General features: G+C 36.7%; 1 non-coding gene across 1 annotated transcript; it reads right to left on the reverse strand.

The window, feature by feature from the left end:
- Positions 1-479: 479 nt before the first annotated feature.
- LOC141722086 (small nucleolar RNA R71) lies at positions 480-586 on the reverse strand. The gene has a single exon (XR_012575118.1). It is a non-coding gene; the product is annotated as a small nucleolar RNA R71 (small nucleolar RNA).
- Positions 587-19280: the final 18694 nt, after the last annotated feature.

Consider the following 19280-nt stretch of genomic DNA (forward strand, 5'->3'; position numbering starts at 1 on the left):
CATTGGATCAAGTTGAGGAAGAAGTTGTAGTCGAGGAGAAAGTTAAAGAAGAAATCTTAGTTAAGGAAGAAGAAGAGGCTCTTGTTGCAAAGGGAGAACCAGAAGCGAATCCAAAGGCTTTGATGGACTACTCTCAACCGAAGATCGATGATATTCAGTCTAGCATTGTTTGACCAGCCATCTCGACTAATACCTTTGAGATCAAGTCGATCACGATTCAGATAATACAGAACTCTTTTCAGTTTGGGGGTTCTCCGACAAAAGACCCCAACATGCACATCAGAGATTTCATCGAGATCTGTGACACTTTCAAGTTCAATGGAGTTTCTGAAGATGCTATTAAGTTGAGGCTTTTCCCATTCTCTCTGCGGGATAAAGCTAAGTGTTTGTTACATTCTTTACCACCAGGGTCTATCACCAAATGGGAGGATCTTGCTAAGAAGTTCTTAACCAAATTCATTTCTATGGCGAAGACGGCTGTAATCAGAAATGCACTTACTCAATTTGCTCAACAATCTGGAGAATATTTATGCGAGGCTTGGGATTGATATAAGGAGATGCTTATGAAGTGTCCTTATCATGGTAACCTGCTATTATATATATCGTTGACAAAGGTCTTGAAAATGCCTGACTGGATGATCATTAACTATTTCTATAATGGTCTGGGTGTTACTTCTAGACCCATGCTTGATGTAGTATCAGGAGGAGCCTTATGGGCTAAAAGCTACGATGAAGTTTATGAATTAATTGAACTGATGGCTGCTAATGAATACTAGAATCCTACTCAGTGATTATCTCAGGGTAAGGTAGCAGGAATTCTGGATTTGGATACAGCTACTGCTATAGCTGTTCAACTTAAGGCTTTGACGATGAAGGTGGATTCTCTGTCTAATTATGGAGTTAATCAGATCACTAGTGTCTGTGAGCTTTATGTTGGTGCCCATGAGACTGATCAGTGTGCCATTTCTAGTGAATCAGCTCAGTTCGTGAGTAACTTTTAGAGGTCGCAACAACCCGTACCAGCCACCTATCATCCTAACAACCGCAATCATCCTAACTTTAGATGGAGCAACACTCAGAATGCGGTTCAGCAGCCTTATCAGCAGTATCCAGTAAAGCAGTACAATCCCCCTGATTTTCAGCAACCACAATATGCACCAAGGAAACAACTCCAGCTGCAACAGTCGAATGAAAAATCTGAATTGGAGGAGTCGAGGCTCATGTGCAAGAGTCACGTGATTTCTGTCAAGTCCTTAGAAAATCAAATTGGGCAAATTACCAATGCCTTGTTAAATCATCAACCTGGTACACTCCCAAGTGACACTGAGCTAGGAAAGAGGGAAGTTAAGAAGCAGGTAAAGGCAATTACATTAAGGTCTGGGAAGGTAGCAAATCCTGAACACTCTCAAGTTTCGGATGAAGAAGCTGTAGCTGAGGAAGAAGTACAAAAGGAAGCTGAAGTGGAACCAAGGAAGACTACTGTTGAACACACTCCTCCTGAGGGTAATACAGGGGAGAAACAGATCTATGCTCCACCTCCCTTCCCTAAGAGGCTGTAGAAGAAAAAGCTGGATAAGCAGTTTGAAAAGTTTCTGGAGGTGTTCAAGAAACTTCACATCAACATACATTTTGCTGAAGCTCTTGAACAGATGCCTAGTTATGCAAAGTTTATGAAAGGCATACTTTCTCGTAAAGTGAAGCTTGATGACTTAGAGACCGTTGCTCTCATGGAGGAATGCAGTTCTGCGCTGCAACAGAAGTTGCCTCCGAAGCTTAAAGATCCTGAAAGCTTCACTATTCCTTGCACCACTGGAAATGTGTCGTTTGACAAATGCTTATGTGACTTGGGAGCTAGCATCAATCTGATGCCTTTGTCAATCTTCAAGAAGTTGGACTTACCTGATCCAAAGCCTACTTATATGACTCTGTAGCTGGCTGATCGTTCCATTATATATCCGCGAGGCATTGTCGAGGATATTTTGGTCAAGGTGGATGAACTCATCTTTCCTGCTGATTTTGTGATTCTTGATTTCGAGGAGGATAAGAAGATTTCCATAATCTTAGGAAGACCTTTCTTGGCGACTGGCCAAACCTTGATTGATGTGCAAAAGGGTGAGCTTACCATGAGAGTGCTGGATCAGGATGTAACTTTTAATATGTTCAATGCTATAAAGTTCCCTACAGAAAATGAGGAGTGCTCAAAGGTGGAGTTGGTCGATTCTATGGTTACTTCAGAACTTGATCAATTGTTAAGGTCTGATGCATTAGAAAAGGCCTTGTTGGGGAATTCTAATAGCGAAGATGATGAAGGTGATGAGCAATTGCAATATCTGAATGCTTCTCCCTGGAAGAGGAAGATGGATATGCCTTTTAAATCTCTTGGAATGGAGGAGCTGAACAAATCTCCAAAGCGCCTCAAGCCAACTATTGAGGAAGCTCCTATACTGGAGCTTAAACAATTACCTGAACACTTAAGGTATGCCTTTTTGGGTGATGCATCTACTTTTCCTGTTATTATTGCGTCTGACCTTTTAGGTAGTGATGAGGAAAAACTTTTAAGAATTCTGAGAGAGTTCAAATCAGCAATTGGATGGACGATAGCAGATATCAAAGGTGTTATTCCCAACCAATGCAACAATAATTACAGAAGGGGGGTTGAATGTAATTATAGCTTCTTTTCTGATTTTAAGAATGTTCTTACTTAATATATAACTGTGTTTAATTTTGCGAGAAGTGCGGAATGAAAGTAAAATAGAAATAAAAACACAAAGCAATAAAATACAAGGCTTTAAAACTTTCTGGTGGATTTGAACTTATCCAACATATATATATATATATAAAGATGAGAACTCTGTGATGCTTGAATAGCACACAGCTGCTTACAAGAGAACTTGCAGAATTACAAAGAGATTCTTAACAGATACAGCCTTTTCTATCTCTCTGAAAATAATGCTTACTCAGTTAGTTGTTCTACTTGCTACTCTTGGTTTATATATTACCAAGATACATGATAAAAAGATGAACTAATAAGACAAAATGAATCTAGTCTAATATCATGCTTCTTCACTTCTCTTTCCATCATCCTTGAATAACTTCAGTTTAGCATGGAAATGGAAATGCTTCTTTGTTCTCTAAATCCTACTAACAGGCTGCCACATTCCAATTTCATACAATCAACGCATGTGACTATCAAGTCACTATCAACTGCTCTTTTGAATTTGAACATCCATTGAAACTTCATTGAATCATCCGTTGAAACTGTGGATGATCATCCATTGATACTTTGGTTGATCATCCATTGAAGCTTTGTAGATCATCCGTTGAAGCTTTATCTGAGCATCCGTTTAACCTTTGAGAATCATCCGTTGAGACTAATCCTTGACAGTTAACTCCATTTCATTTATACAACATTTCAAGGCATCATCTATTTACAATTAACCAACCTATCTTGCATATCATTCTAGTAGTGAACATGACTTAGATACATCTCAAAGATCTAGTTCACTAAGCTATTTAAGTATGCAGAAATGTGCTACTAATCTTATTGTACATAAGCTACTCTTTCAAAGGATGTTGAAATGATCATCCGTTGAAAGTTACAAAATACTAAGTTAAATCTACAAAGGTGTTTTATTTAACTTATCATAAAGTTCACAACATATTGCTAACAATCTCCCCCAATTTATATCTACCGGAATTGTAGCCATAAATTAAGAGATACTTGATGATAACAAAACACCCTTAAATAAATAGATTGAATAATGGTAGATAAAACTTGTAAGTGCTACAGTTTATCTGAAAATTGAACAAAGTAAAGTGCACAAAGAGTTCTCACAATCATTTTCAAGGTTCTCCTCTAGTCTGAGCAGATGTGATCTATCTCCTTGATTGTCTTGATTTCTTGCCAAGCTTCATGTTGTTCTCTTCTATTTGATTTTGGAGTTGTCTGAAATTCATGTTCTTCAGCATTTGATAAGTCTAGCTTTTCTTGCATTTCCAATAGAGTCTCATTGCTTGAGATGCACAATTTGTCATCCAGCCTGAAGAATCTCCTAATTCATTTATCATCCATGAATTTCATCAGTCAGTAAGGCCTCAAGTGCACTTTATTTCCTGTGAAGTGAATTGATAGAGTCCTTGGGAGTGCATTTGAGGCTTTACTGCTCCTTAGCTCTTTTATCTTCTTTAGAATCATTCTTTTGGCAGTCACATTAAATCCAAAAAATTTCTTGAAAGATGAGAAGATCTTTATCAAAACAGAATAGCTTTCTTGAAGAATCCTGTGAAGGGGCCATATGATCTCTTTCCCACCCTTGTACTTAAACACCAATCTTTCAGGTAGATTCCTGTGAGTATCAATTGCTCTCACTTCTTCTAGTTCATCCATGTAAAAATTTATATCTGAAAACTCCTTGATGTTACATATATATAGAAGATCTCTCTTGCTAACAGTTGGTTGAGTTTTGGTTAAGGTTTTGGTTTTGAGTTTCACGGGCTTGACCTTCTTGATTGCTCTTGTCTTTGTCTTCTTTAGTTTGTTGAAGATTGGTAAATTAAGTTCAGGAAGAGGCAAACTATCCCAGTCTATAGGCTCATCCTTGGGAACTATTAGCTCATCATGAAAGTTCTTTGTAGGATTCACCTTAAATTCATCCTGCACTTCTGAGGGCTTGGATGTTTGAGTTGAAGTTGTAGACTGTTTGGGAATGTAATCTTCCATCTTATCATTACCAAAATCCAACATTCTTTTGGGAAGGATTTTATATCTGAACTTCCTTTTCTGTTGAGGTTCCTTGTACATTTTTTAATCTTGATCTTCAGCTACCACAAGTTATTTACAGAAATCTCAGTTGCAGTTTTCACAGCTTAAAGCTTGGCTACTATAGCAGCTTGCTTTTTCTTCTGTTTAACTTTCTTAGCATCTAAAGTAGCTTGCTTCTTTTTTTGCTTGATTCTTTCCTTTTCTTCCTTCTTTGCTTCTGCAAACTGAGGGTGTCCAGCCACCACACAGATTTATTTCCCATTCCTGTAGATCTAAGCAATTCTTCTCTTTAGCACTGAGTCAGTTGGATCTTTGAAGAATGCAATGGACCTTGCCAACAGCTTCTTTTCATCTGGCCTTAAAGTCTCAAACATAAGGTCCAAGGGATTCTTGTCAAATGACTTTGGATAGTTTCTTTGGGCTTCAAAACCAAGTTGGCTTTTGGAGACTTTATATATGAAGGTTGGCCCCTTTCCAAATTACCCAGACTCATTTCATTTGCAGAAATTTGTCTCAATTGAGAGAAGTGAGAAAAGACCTTGTCTTTCTTCTCAATTGGAGCAAACTTCTTTTCTATCTCTTCATCAATTTTCTTCCATTTTTCATCCAGTTCCTTCTCAACTGCTGCAACATCAAGCTTTTTGAATTTTTTATTTGATTCGAACTTAGCAGCTGCTATCTGGATCAGATCAATGCTGTCCAAGACTGGTTCCTTAGGAAAAGTAATTTCTGGAACAATTACTTGACTAACTTGTATGTTTAGCATAATTTCCCACTCACTTGTTGGCTCCTCTTGGCTAACTAAAATAATTGAGTCTATTTCCTCTTTTTGTTAGCATCAAGTTGAGAAGAGGTAGAAGTCTGTGCAAGCACTATCTTTTGAAGCAACTGAGTTTGTTGAGCTTGATGTAAATGAATTGAAGTGATGGAAGCTTCCAAGGTTTTGAGTCTTGTGTCCAAGGAGTCCATTTTGCTAGCAAGATTAGAGTTTTTCCATAGTTGTCTGTTGATGTCAAACAGGGTTGTGTTGGGAAATTTAGCATCCAATCTCTCAGAAACATCCTTCTTGACTTTATCAATCTCTGTTTTAATTGCAGTGACATCCAGATTGTATTTAAGAGATTGAATTTGGTGCAGTTGAAGAGAATTGAGATGTGCTTGAAGTAGCTTCTTGGTGTTGGCATTGGTTGTAGCTTGAAGAGTTGTCTGAGTTTGTTGAATGATATGAAAGAGAGTAGACTTGAAATGTTGCTCATCACATTCTTTGGAAAATGCCCAAGATGGCATACTAGATCTTGAGTTAGGGCTTGCATCTCCCATATGTCCATTGAATCTCCTTCATCATCATCTTCATCACCAAATAAATCCTCAGAACCACCAGTTCCATAATCAATGTCATCACCAGCTGTGGGTGGCATGGCTGTGATGGCATTGTTGGCCCTTTGCATAGAAGCAGTAGTGTGCACCAAGTTGAGCATCCTTTCAGCATCCTCATTGCCCTGTCCAGCTAGAGTTTGATAAGCTGAAACATGATGAGTAAATGTCTCAGCATTGAAGGAGATAGAATCTATGACAGCTTGATATTTTTGCTGAAATAGTCTCTCCTTTTCTGTATCACTGACATTCATTGACTCACTAGCAATGGATTTCATCCTTATATCTCCTGTACATGCATTTCTCCCATTTTCTCTATTTTCTTGTATCAAGGGCTGCCCTTTTCTCACCACCCTCACACCCTCACGTTCACCTTCTAAGGTGGAACTCCGCTCTCTCACTTTTGCCAGGCTGGAAGAAATAGCCTGCATAATGTCTCTCTTTTCCTCTCCTTTTTCCTGAGAGCAACTCAGCCTCTCACTCAATTCACTCCCTTCCCTCAGTCCTAAGAGTGATTGTACTACTATTAAATCATATGCACTTGTGACAGTTGGTGAAATTTGAAGTGGTGCAGTGATTATCAACGGATGAGGAACATCTGTCGAAGTAGTAGTTTGAAGTGTCAATGGATGACTGTTGTTAAGCACATCCATCGAGATACATTTACTTGTCGACGGATGAACAATATCCTTCGAGATAGAAGAAATTAATGAGTTTTGAGTAGAGACTACTATAGAATCTGTGATGATTGATTTGATATTTTACACAGATATTTTAGTAGACTCAGAAAGAAATGGCAAGTGAGCCAATAGATTATCTAAAAGCTGATGCTCACTTGCTTGGATTTTTGGCTTCTCCATGAGAGTTAAAGATGGAGAATCAGGAATTGATGTATAAATCATGTCTACATCCAGTGATTGTATAGGTGAGTTTGGTGTGTTTGGTGCTTCTATAGTTAAAGATTTTGGCTGTGACTCCACATTTATTGGAGCCACGTCAAACTGACTTTGACAAGGTGCATGTACTGAGTCTTTAACTGCAGTAGGCACTGTGTGTGCACCCTGTGTATCCCCATTATATTTAGATTTCTTCTTTCTGGTATAAGTTTAGGGTAAGCTAGTGTCCCTTACCCTTTTGGCCTATGCTCTTGGATGAGAGATTTGTTCAATAGTTACATCCTTTTGAGAGAAACCAGAGGGGGCTTTCTTGATTTAGATTTGGAAACCTTTATTTTAGTGGCTTGTGTAGGCATCTATTTGGTCACATTCACAGATGCCATTACCACAATTGAAGGCAAATAATAGGTGGTTGAGAAATAGTGGTAGAGACAGAAACATTTACCTCACTTACCTGAGGCAACTCCATGATTGGCATGTACACATGTGTAACATCCTTGTGATGATTTGCCCTGTTCAAGTCAGCAATAATTCTCCTTTCTTGGACCCAACGATCTAATTTGTTTGTTGGATTCTCAATGGAGAGGTCCTCAAAAACAAAATTAGCTAAGATCATGAAAAATTTAGCTTAATAAATATTCTTAGACCTCTTCTTGATATCACCTAACTTACTCCCTATCTCATAGATAACAGAAGTGCTAAAATTAAAGTACTTATCACTAAGAAGCATATAAAGCATGTGCACAAGTGAATAAGTAACAGCATCAAAATTGCTAATTTTACCAAAAAATACTTTTATAAATGAATCACATAGAAAACTCCATTCTTTCCTAAGACCCATTCTCCTAACATCACCTAACTTAGTGGCATCAAGAGCATAGCCCATAGAAACTAGCACTTTACTCATATCAGTGTCAGTGTGTGGAGCAAGTGTGTTATTTTCAGGCAATTTAAAGCATTTTTCAATAGCATCACAGTTCACACAGTGTTCATTATCTTTGAGTGTGAAGGTAATAGTCTTGTCCTTGGAGTTGAACACTGCTGTAGTCCAAATTTCCTCAACAACTTCACGGTAGATGGTTGGGGATTCAAGCATGGCATAATTCAATTTGCAGTTCAGTATGAAGTCTATTATCTTGTAATAATCTTCAGATGCCGGAATCTGCTTGTTCACCAAAGCCACAAAGTTGTTCTTTTCATAGACAAAGCCAGTTAAGAACATGATCTTGACTACGGGTTCCATTGCTGTGATTGAGTTTAGTTACAGAAAGAGAGAATTTTCTTTGGGGAAGAAGAAAGTTAGAGAAAATGCTTTGAGAATGATAAAAGAAAATAATAAAAATGAATTTGGCTTTTATACCATCTCAAAAATAAACTGTCAAAAGTAATAAATTAAAATAAAGTAACCAATCGAAATAGTCCAAAATAGCCATTTAAAAAAAACTGTCAAAATTCTAAGATTATCTGTTGAAATATACATACAGGTTGTACGTAAATTCGACGGATAATGCTCAAGATCAACGACTAGGATTGAGTGCAATTCGACGGATAATGTTAAAAGTACCCAGAGTAATAATTGATACTTCAACGGATGATGTGATTCAACGGATATTCATTTTCAACGGATAATGAACATCCGTCGAGATATAAATTCTGACTTAGCCAAAATTTCATCTTTTAAAAAGGACTATCAACTTTTACTCTGGCTGCATTTCAACTTGCAAAATTATCATTTAAGAATTGTTAGGTCCCAATTTGTTTGTAGAAGGGGGGGTTGAATGCAAATAATACTGTTTAATCAAATAAAATGCGGAATAAAAATGTGAAACAAAATTCAAGTTCAATAAAACTTTTATTAAACTTGAAAGGTGTTACAACTACGGTATCAGTTACAAGGGATTAATCTCAAATCAATTATTACAAATCTAGAATAAATTCGACATGAACTTTTTCTATTTTTGCAATTAAAAGATCAAATGCTAAATGCGATTTGAGATTAAGTTCTAGGGATTTTAATCCGCTAGATTGATACACAAGAACAAGATAAATAATTCTAGTGGATTGGATTTAACTTTTTAATCTAGAATTTTGATCTTGAATAAAGCAGATGAAAGATAAAATGTTGAGCCTTTGTTTTCTGCTGAGTTCTTGACTTGTGTTTTCTGTTGAATTATTGCATAAATATCTTCTGTTGTGTTTTTGTTGTTTAAGTAAACAGAATAATCCAGTTTACTCAGCAAGACTTTCGGCAAGAATCAAATGAACTGGTATGACAATCCATTTGAACTGGTAGGACTTTCGGTGAGACTATCCTCTTGAACTAGCAAGACAATCCCAATAGCTAGCAAGACAATCAGAATGAACTAGCAAGACTTTCGGTATGACTATCAATTGTCATACCGATTGTCATAGTAGTTCAAATCACATTGTCTTACTGAATTATTAATAGATTTTAATCTAATAATAATTCTGAAAATCCTTAATATTAATTCTGAATTAATTAATCAATTAATTCAATTAATCAATAAATTAATCTTTGCAGATATAATTTATTTTCTTAATTAAATTATTTGACTTAATTAATTAATAGAGAATTAATACTAATCTTGAGCAGCAACCATTCTTCTGAAAATCTTCTGAAAATTACTGTCAATTATGAATCAATTCCACCACTTCAATGTTGACACTCGATGTACTTTCTGGTTCATGAGTGACTAACTTCCGTGATGTTTCTTCAAGCCTTGACCTTGATACTCATGATTTTCTTCAGATTAAATCCTTGTAATTAATTGATACCCTGACGAGATCTCTGTCGCTTGATTAAATCCACAATCTTGATTTATATCACTGAGGCTTGATCAATTTCTTGAGCTTCTTCCAGTGAATTAAGTCTTCAAGACTGTAGATGAATAATGTTTCTTAACCGTTTGACAGATGTTACTTTGTAAGATCTCTCTGACGATAGATCCACTATTTACTTATTACATTCTTATTTGAGTTGAGTTATATCCTCGAATATACAAATAGGCTATGCCATATGCCTTTCAATCTCCCCCTATTTGCTTGTTAGACAATAACAACAAATACCTAGAGGATAACTCAACTAACAAATAAGAAAAAGATAAAAACAGTAATACAAAGTAAATAGCAGAAAAGTTCTGGATTATATTTAACAATTTCCAGATTCCAAAAGATATTTACAAGTGAATACAAGATAGATGTTCCTCTAGCCTGAACATATAACTACATTAGACTATCTTGATTCATAAAGCTCTAATCATATTACAATGAGTTTTGAGCTAATTGACTTCAGTTGTCTTCTCTTCTGACTTCACCTTCTTCTAAATCTTGAAGCAACTCTTTGTCAAAGACACGATCCTTTTCTGAAGTGAAGCTTGCTGGTCTGACTGGTTGAACTCCAACTGACTTCAGCTTATTCTTGATCTGATTGTACCTTTTAATATTCTTTTCACAATAAGCTTGAATCAAATCAGCAGCTTGAGTCTTCAACATGGATGAGTATCCAGCAGTTCTTAAATGATGTTCCATCCAGACCAGATGCTTAGCTGAGTAGTCTTTAAGAGATTGTACATCTAGCTGACAGATTTGAAGACAATCAGACTTAAAGAATCTCACCTGATGAGGATTGTTGACCACTTGAGGACTAGCCCTGCTGGCAAACTCTTTAAGCCTTTCTCGAAGGACTTCATTCAATTATGAGCTTCTTTTTACCTTGTTGAGAAGAACCCAAATCTCTGACAAAGAACGATTCTCAAACAGATGAAGTGACACCTTGAAAGATCCTTCACTCTGACAATATATAAAAATGCTCATCTCATTTAGGGATCTATCAAAAGCAGCTGTGATCCTTGAAACTTCAGTCTTGATAGCATTCATGTACATGTCATTGTTAGGATTTGAGATTTCCAGCTTGTCAAGAAGATGTAGGAACTGTCTATCATTGTTAGTGCTCAGCTGAGGCATATCAAGTACTCTCCTAGCTTCATCCCATTTTTCACCACTCTTCAGTCTGACATCTCTTCTCCTTTCTTGAGCCTTAATGTCATGAAGACGTTGCTTTTGAAGAGTTTCTGTTCTTTGTATGTCTTTCCTCATGTCAATGATCTGGGAGACCTTTTTGAGTTCAGCTTCTTTTCTTTTTATCTCTGACTGCTGCTGCTGAAACTCTTTCTCAAAGATAGGATCCACTGTAGCTTCCTCTTCCCATTCTCCAAAATCACTTTCCTCTTCAGCTTCAAATAAACCATCTTTATCTTCCAAGACTGGTTCAGTGGGAATGTCAAAAATATCAAAGTCATCCTGTTCTCCACTGTAATAGACATCATCAGCCTTTCCTTTGTCCCCAGCAGAGGTATCTTTTTCTTTCCCCTTTCCACTACTCCCTTTCTTCTCCCCCTTAGTTGAGGGATCCTCTACTGACTTTCCCTTAGATCTTCCATGACCTCCATCACCTCCCGAGCCTGAGCCTCCACCAGACGGCCCTTCAAAGTAAGTCCTTTGTTCTTCATTGGAACAGTGAGAATTTTTGATCATGTAGTACAGGTGCTTCATCCCTTCATTCAGATGTTCCATACCTGTCTCTATCTTCAGAAATCTAGAGGAATCCAGTGAATGATTCATTTCAACCAAATCTTCAAGAGAAGTCATCCTTGTATGTAGAGAGCAGAAGTCAGAAATGTCATCAGCTGATAAAGTTGGAGTTTCCTGAATGGAATTGAGCTTTGGTATGACAGTGTTCTTGAGATCTGAGATATCATTCCTTATGAGTGCCAGCTGATTGTTGACAGAGGTGGAAGAAGAAGACCGTTCAACCACTTGTGCTTTGAATGCTTGAGCTTCAGCTTGACTTTTAGCAAGTTCTTCTTTTAGAGCAGCAATTTGAGCTAACAGGTTTACAGTATCAGTGTCTGTGTGTGCTCTCACCTGAATTTCACTCGTGTTTGCTTCACTCACCTCACGTGCTTGTGTTTCTCTCAATATAATTGCTCGTGAGGAGTCTTCCTGTTGCTGTTCTTCTGTACCTGCAGTTAAAATCACCCTAGCCTCTTCAAGAGAGGTCAGTGGTGGTGTAATGGGAATTCGCGAGTCCCGATCCTCAGTCAAACCTATCATTTCATGTGAAATAGATGTCTGAATTGCTTCAGGGATAGATTGACCGAGTTGCCCTCCACTTTCTCCAGATAAATCTGCGAGTGGAGAACCCCGTGAGGGAGCCAGAGGTGTTTAATCTGGGAGGGGAGAAAATGACTCTATTAAGGGTGGCTGAGAGTCAGATTTTCCCTCAGAAGCATGTGACTGCTCTTCTGCCGTAACTATGGCAGGCACTGTAACAGACTTTATGTGCACTCCTCGCTCTGTGTCCTGAGGATCATCTGTGGGTATGTATGGTTCCATTGTGAGTAATGGAATTGTGCTTGACTCAGTACAAGATGCCATGGCCCTATGGCGAATTTCAATAGATTCATCCTGTTGAGAGAATGTCTCTAGTAACTGTTCATTGGCCATTTCAAAGTCCATGTCATGTTGGGAGGACAAAGATGGGCTTTCAGATGCCTCAGTATAAGTTCTTCTTTTCTTTGGAGGAGGCAGAGCTGAGGGTTCACTCACATTTAACAATGCACTACTTCCTATTAACCTTCTGGGTAACATTTTAGACAGTGGGGGAGAGGTTGAGATAGAATGTGACTCTGTGTTTGGCTCTATGACCTGGGATTGAAGCTGTGGTTCTACAACTTCATGGTCAGCCTTATCAACCACTGGGGGTCTTTCAACAGAAGTAGGAATGGAGTGAGAGTGAGGAATTACTACCTGTAAAGGAAGAGCATCTGATGTTGGAGGAGCCTGGGTGGCTTGAACCACTGGAGGTTGAGGTTGTTGTTCATGACCGGGAAGATTAAACATAGGTAAAGGAATATAAGTGGCCATGAAAGCAGATACAAGTACTGGAACTTGCATGAATTTAAAGGTTGTGTCTTGGCGGGTGTAAATCTTTTTGCTTACTGGAGGGGGTTCGGTTACTGCAGAGTTAGCAAAAAGGGCTTTGTGTTCAGGTGTGAGAAGATGATCTGCTATAAGCATGACAAAACGAGCATAGTAATATGATACCCTACGATTTGTAGAATGATCACATAAAGCAGTAGTGAGACGTCTCAAGAGAATGGGAAAAATTAGTTTGCCAAAATTGATCCTTTGATTGAAAACAACCGCAAGACCAATATACTGCAGAGTGGAAGTGATGTTGTGAAAGTTGGATTTAGTGCAGTTGGCAAACACTTTAGAAAGTGTATCGAAGAAAATATCCCATTCAGATACCAAATTGGATTTTGAAAGTTTGGTTAAATTGATCACCCCCTGATAGTGAATAGCATGGAAAAAGTTTGTGATATCATTTTCAGAGGGTAAATTACAGAAATTGTCCAATAGAAAATTTAACGCCTGATTGATGACTGATTCATCAACTACATACTGTGTGTTTGCCACGGTGAATGAAAAAGATTTTGAATCATCGGCCACAGTAGAGGTTGTGCAAATCAGTCTAAGCAGATCGACATTTAAAATCACATTTGATTTAATAGCAGAGCTAACAATCGAATGGTCATTTAAAAATCTAATCCAAGGCTTAAATTTTTCCACATCACATTTTTCCGGATTAAAATAACCAACCTGATTATGCGCGACAATTTGGAAATTGAGAGCCATTTAAAATAATAATAAGACACACACTTTCAGAATTTTAAGAATAATGAAAATTCGAATTAATTAAATTAATTTATAATTCGAATTAAATTAATTATAATCGAAAAATTTAGAAAGGAATGTATCTCGTTAAAATTCCTAACTCACAAACACAGATTTGAAAAACCAAAAGACACAAAACAGAAATTGAAATTAAAATTAAAAAATACCCAAATTCAACACACACTAACTGATTTTGAAAGGGAAAAAAAATTGATTCGAGAAAAAAAAATTTGAAAAAATTTTGGCAGCACTCCTTTATGTATATACTTGTATGTATATATAACAGGAGTAAATTGCTGAGTAAGAACTCGAGCACAAGAGTAACAATGGAGATCTGTTGGTTCGAAGAGAGAGAGAGAGAGAGAGAGACAAGAGAAACTGTTGAAATTTGAAAAACAAAATGAACTGAACTGATGAAAATAAAAAGAACAGACACAAAAACCATTAAGTAGTATAACTGGTATGACAATCCGGGATTGTCATACCGATTGTCATACCAGGTAAAAGAAAGAAAACAAATAAAAGAATAAACACTAAATTTATAACTGGTATGACAATCTGATAGTCATACCGATTGTCATACCAGTATAAAAGAAAAATATATATATAAAAGTTTATAACTGGCAAGACAATTGATAGTCATACCGATTGTCTTGCCAGTATAAAACTATACTGAAAAACACTAAAATGACAATTATATACTGAAATGACTTTCAGCAAGACAATTTCAATTGTCTTGCCGATTGTCATTCTGGAAATAAAACGTTTACAAACAGAATTAATATGTATATATGTGTATATATATAAGTACTGAAATGATTTTCAGCAAGACAATTTTAATTGTCTTGCCGATTGTCATTTCAGTAGAAAGACAATCAAATATGTACAGAAAATATGGAAAACTGAAATAAAGTCTTATATAAATAGTAGAAATTCAGAAAATATTTACAAAATTAAAATAATTAAAATATTTCAGAGATAATAATATTTTCAGTCCAAAAATAGATTTCTTTTGAATTTTAACAAATTAAATTCATAGAAAAATATTTTTAGAGAAAATAAAATATTCTGAGACATTAAAATTAACAATTTGAGTAAATAAATAAGATAAGATAATAAAAATTCCATAGAAATAAGCAAGACATATGATAAAATGATAAAATAAATTTGCAAATGAATTTTTCATTTATGAAAAATTCATTTGTAAATTCATTCAAGAACAGATCTCAGATATTAACTAAATTAATCACTAAAACTATTCAACATGCCCAATTTACCAACTAATCTGGTAAATGTGGATTCATCAAGTGGTTTAGTGAAAATATCTGCTATTTATTCTTCTGTTGGAACAAAAAATAGTTCAACAGTACCACTCATAACGTGCTCTCTAATAAAATGATACCTGATGTCAATGTGCTTTATCCTCGAGTGCTGCACAGGGTTGTTGGTGATGGCTATTGCACTTGTATTGTCACATAAAATAGGAATTTTGTTTAATACAGAGCCATAGTCTCGTAGCTGGTTCCTAATCCACAAGATTTGAGCACAGCAGCTTCCAGCAGCAATATATTCGGCCTCGGCCGTTGAGTTGGAAACTGTTTGCTGTTTCTGGCTGTACCATGAGACTAGCCTGCTTCCTAGGAATTGACAACTCCCTGAGGTGCTTTTCCTATCAACAACACTTCCTGCGTAATCTGAATCTGTATATCCAACAAGGTTAAAACCAGATTCTTTAGGGTACCAAATACCTATATTTGGTGTTCCCTTAAGATATCTTAAGATTCGTTTAACAGCAACGAGATGAATATCTCTAGGATCCGCTTGGAACCTTGCACATAAGCATGTAGCATACATAATATCTGGTCTACTTGCAGTAAGATAGAGTAACGAGCCAATCATACCTCTGTAGCTTGTGACATCTACCTTAATGGAGTTTTCACATGGTCCAAGCTTGACAGCTGTAGTTGATGGAGTCCTTGCTGATGCAGAATCCTCTAGATTGTACTTTTTGAGGAGTTCCTTGAGATACTTGGATTGACAAATAAATATTCCATCTAACCTTTGATTTACTTGTAATCCAAGAAAGAACTTCAGCTCTCCCATCATGCTCATTTCAAACTTGTTGTGCATTAACTTAGCAAATCTCTTACAGAGATTATCATTAGTAGACCCGAATATTATATCATCCACATAGACTTGGACTAATATAGTATCATTCTTATGTTTTTTAGAAAAAAGAGTTTTGTCTATGACACCTCTAATAAAGCTATTTTCAATAAGAAATTCAGAGAGAGTGTCATACCATTTTCTTGGAGACTGTTTGAGCCCATAGATAGCCTTGAAAAGAAAGAAGACAAAATCCAAATGATCTGGATCTTCAAAACCAGGAGGTTGCTCTACATATACCTCTTCATCCAACTTTCCATTCAGAAAGGCGCTCTTGACATCCATTTGATAAACTTTAAAGTTTGAGAATGCTGCGAATGCCAGAAATATCCTGATGGCCTCAAGTCTAGCCACTGGAGCATAGGTTTCATCATAATCAATGCCTTCAGCTTGAGAATACCCTTTTGCTACCAGTCTTGCCTTGTTTCTTGTAACTACACCATCTTCATCTAGTTTATTCCTGAATACCCACCTAGTACCAACAGCTTTCTTGTGTGTAGGTCTAGGTACAAGTTTCCAGACTTGTTGACTTTCAAACTGATTGAGTTCATCTTGCATAGCAATCACCCAATCTGGATCAGTTAGTGCTTCTTCAATCTTCTTAGGTTCAATCTCAGAAAGAAATCCTGAGAACAGACACTCATTTTGAGTAGCACGTCTAGTTCTGACTCCAATATCTGGATCACCAATAATCAACTCAAAAGGATGAGCTTTATTCCAGACAGTCTGTCTTGGAAGATTTGATCTTGATGATTCGCCTTGAAACTCATTTGGATGTTGTGTCCTACTAGATGATCCTTCAGCATCTCCCCCTGAGTTGTTGCCATGTTGACTTGAAGATTCTCCATCAGTAGCAGTGGTATCTCCATTGTTGCCAAAGTTTCCATCACTATTACCTTGAGTATCATCAAGATTAACAGGTTCTTCACCAGCAACAACCTCAGGTTCTTGACCATGTTCTGATTCTGAATCTGACATATCATCAAACTTCAGTTTCTCAGAAGGATCTTCAGTTTGGATACTAGGGAGTTTAGGGTCATCAAATGTAACATTGACACTTTCAGTTACTTTGTGTTGATCAATGATATACACTCTGTATGATCTTCTTCCATATCCAACAAAAATACCCTCATATGCCTTTGCCTCGAATTTACCACGACGCTCATCTCCATCCTTGAGCACGAAGCATCTGGCACCAAATACATGAAAGTATTTGATAGAAGGTTTCTGTTCATTCAAAATCTCATAAGGAGTTTTCATGAAGTCTTTGTTGATTAGAGTTCGATTCCGAGTATAACATGCAGTATTGACAGCTTCAGCCCAAAAGTACATTGGAAGACCTGATTCACTTAACATCGTTCTTGCAACTTCAATCAATGTACGATTCTTCCTTTCTACCACTCCATTTTGCTGAGGGGTTCTAGGAGCTAAAAATTGTCTGGTAATCCCTTTGTCTATACAGAATCCATTGAGAAGTGAATTCTTGAATTCTGTTCCATTATCTGACCTTATTGCTCTAACAGGGACGTTAGAATCTAACTCAATCATCTTGATATGATCAATCACAACTTGTGGTGTTTCATCCTTAGAGTGAAGAAATAAAACCCACGTATACTTGGAATAGTCATCAACTATCACAAGACAGTAACACTTCTTTGACATCGAAAGGACATTAACTGGTCCAAATAAATCCATGTGCAATAATCGCAGAACACCAGTTATGGAAGATGTGTCAGTGCCTCTGTGACTTGCTTTCTTTGACTTTCCTTTCTGGAAAGCCTCACATAGTCCTTCTGGAGAGAATTCCAGCTGAGGCAGACCTCTTACCAATTCTCTTTTTATAAGAGAATTCATTATTTTGAAATTGAGATGAGAAAGTCTCTTGTGCCATAGCCAACTCTCATCTGACGATGCCTTTGCATAGAAGCAATTGACTTTAGGATTGCTTCCAGAGTTCAGTTCCTTTAGGATTGTCACAAAGAAGAAAAGCTGGACAGACACTTCAGATTCTGAAAGTGAGGAGAACTATGCCTTGATGGCAAATGCTGATATGGCAAATGCTGATAGCAGTCCTGAAGCTGCTGAGTTAAAGGTACCTCAAACTACTTATGCCTTTCATACTGATGATATTAATGAGTTGAGAAGATATCTTAAAACCATGTTCATTAGATATAGAGATCAAACTTTAACATGTGAAAGATTAACTTCTGAAAATCTTGCTTGTAAAAAGAGGAATGATTATTTAAAAAAAAAGTTAGTCATGTTCCATCAAACTCAGAAAGATAGAGATGATGCTTTCTATGTTAGGGATGAAGTACTTAAAATGAATGAATCTCTAAAAACTGAGTTAGAAAAGGAAAGAGAGATTATCAGGACTTGGACTAACTCTGGCAGAATAACTCAGAATTTGTTAAGTAGTGGAAACTGGAAAGAGGGCTTAGGTTATGGAGATGATAAGAATGATAAAGGAACTGTAGATATTAAGCCTATAGTTGTTAAACAAAAGCCACAGTTAAAACCTGTTAAGTTTGTAGCTGTAAAGACTGAAACTGAGAAATCAGAAGTTAAAAAGGAATTAACTTCTGATAAACTAAAACAGGAAAAGATAACTGAAGTAAATGTAGGCTTAATGACAAAGAAGCAGCTTAAGCATAAGCTGAAAGATGTTAAGAATGTAAACAAGGTAAAATCACCTAGGAAAAATAGGAATGGAAAGGAAGGTGTGAATAAAAGCAATGATTATAAGCATGTTCCTAATGCTCCTAGAAAAACGTGTCATAACTGTGGAAGTTCTAACCATCTGGCTTCTTTTTGCAGGAAGAATAAGAACATAAACTCCTTACCTTCAAAGTCAGGAGTTAAGAGTCAGTCTGTTAGATATAAGCCATAAAATCCTTGTTTTCATTATGGTAGCTTATGGCATTCCATTTATACTTGTAAGGAATATCATAGTTTGTACTATGATTATTATCAAATAAAACCTTCTTTACAGAAAGTTAGCATTGTTCCTTCTAGTATAAGTTCTGATTCAAAGTCTGATAGTGTAAATTCTGATAAGAAAAATGTTAACATAAACTCTGATACTAAATCCGCTGCAAATGTTAACAAACTTAATAAGGCCAAAGGATCCAAGCAAGTTTGGGTCCTTAAAACTAATCATTAGTGGTCTTTGTCATTGCAGGGCAACAGGAAAAACATCCTAGTTCTGGAAAGTGGATGTTCAGGACATATGACTGGAAATAAAGCCCTGCTATCAGACTTTGTGGAGAAGGCTGACCCAAGTGTTTCTTATGGAGATGGAAACATTGGAAAAATATTGGGAT

The sequence above is a fragment of the Apium graveolens genome, chromosome 4 (genome assembly GCF_009905375.1).
Source record: "Apium graveolens cultivar Ventura chromosome 4, ASM990537v1, whole genome shotgun sequence".
In the NCBI taxonomy this organism is placed as follows: Eukaryota; Viridiplantae; Streptophyta; class Magnoliopsida; order Apiales; family Apiaceae; genus Apium; species Apium graveolens.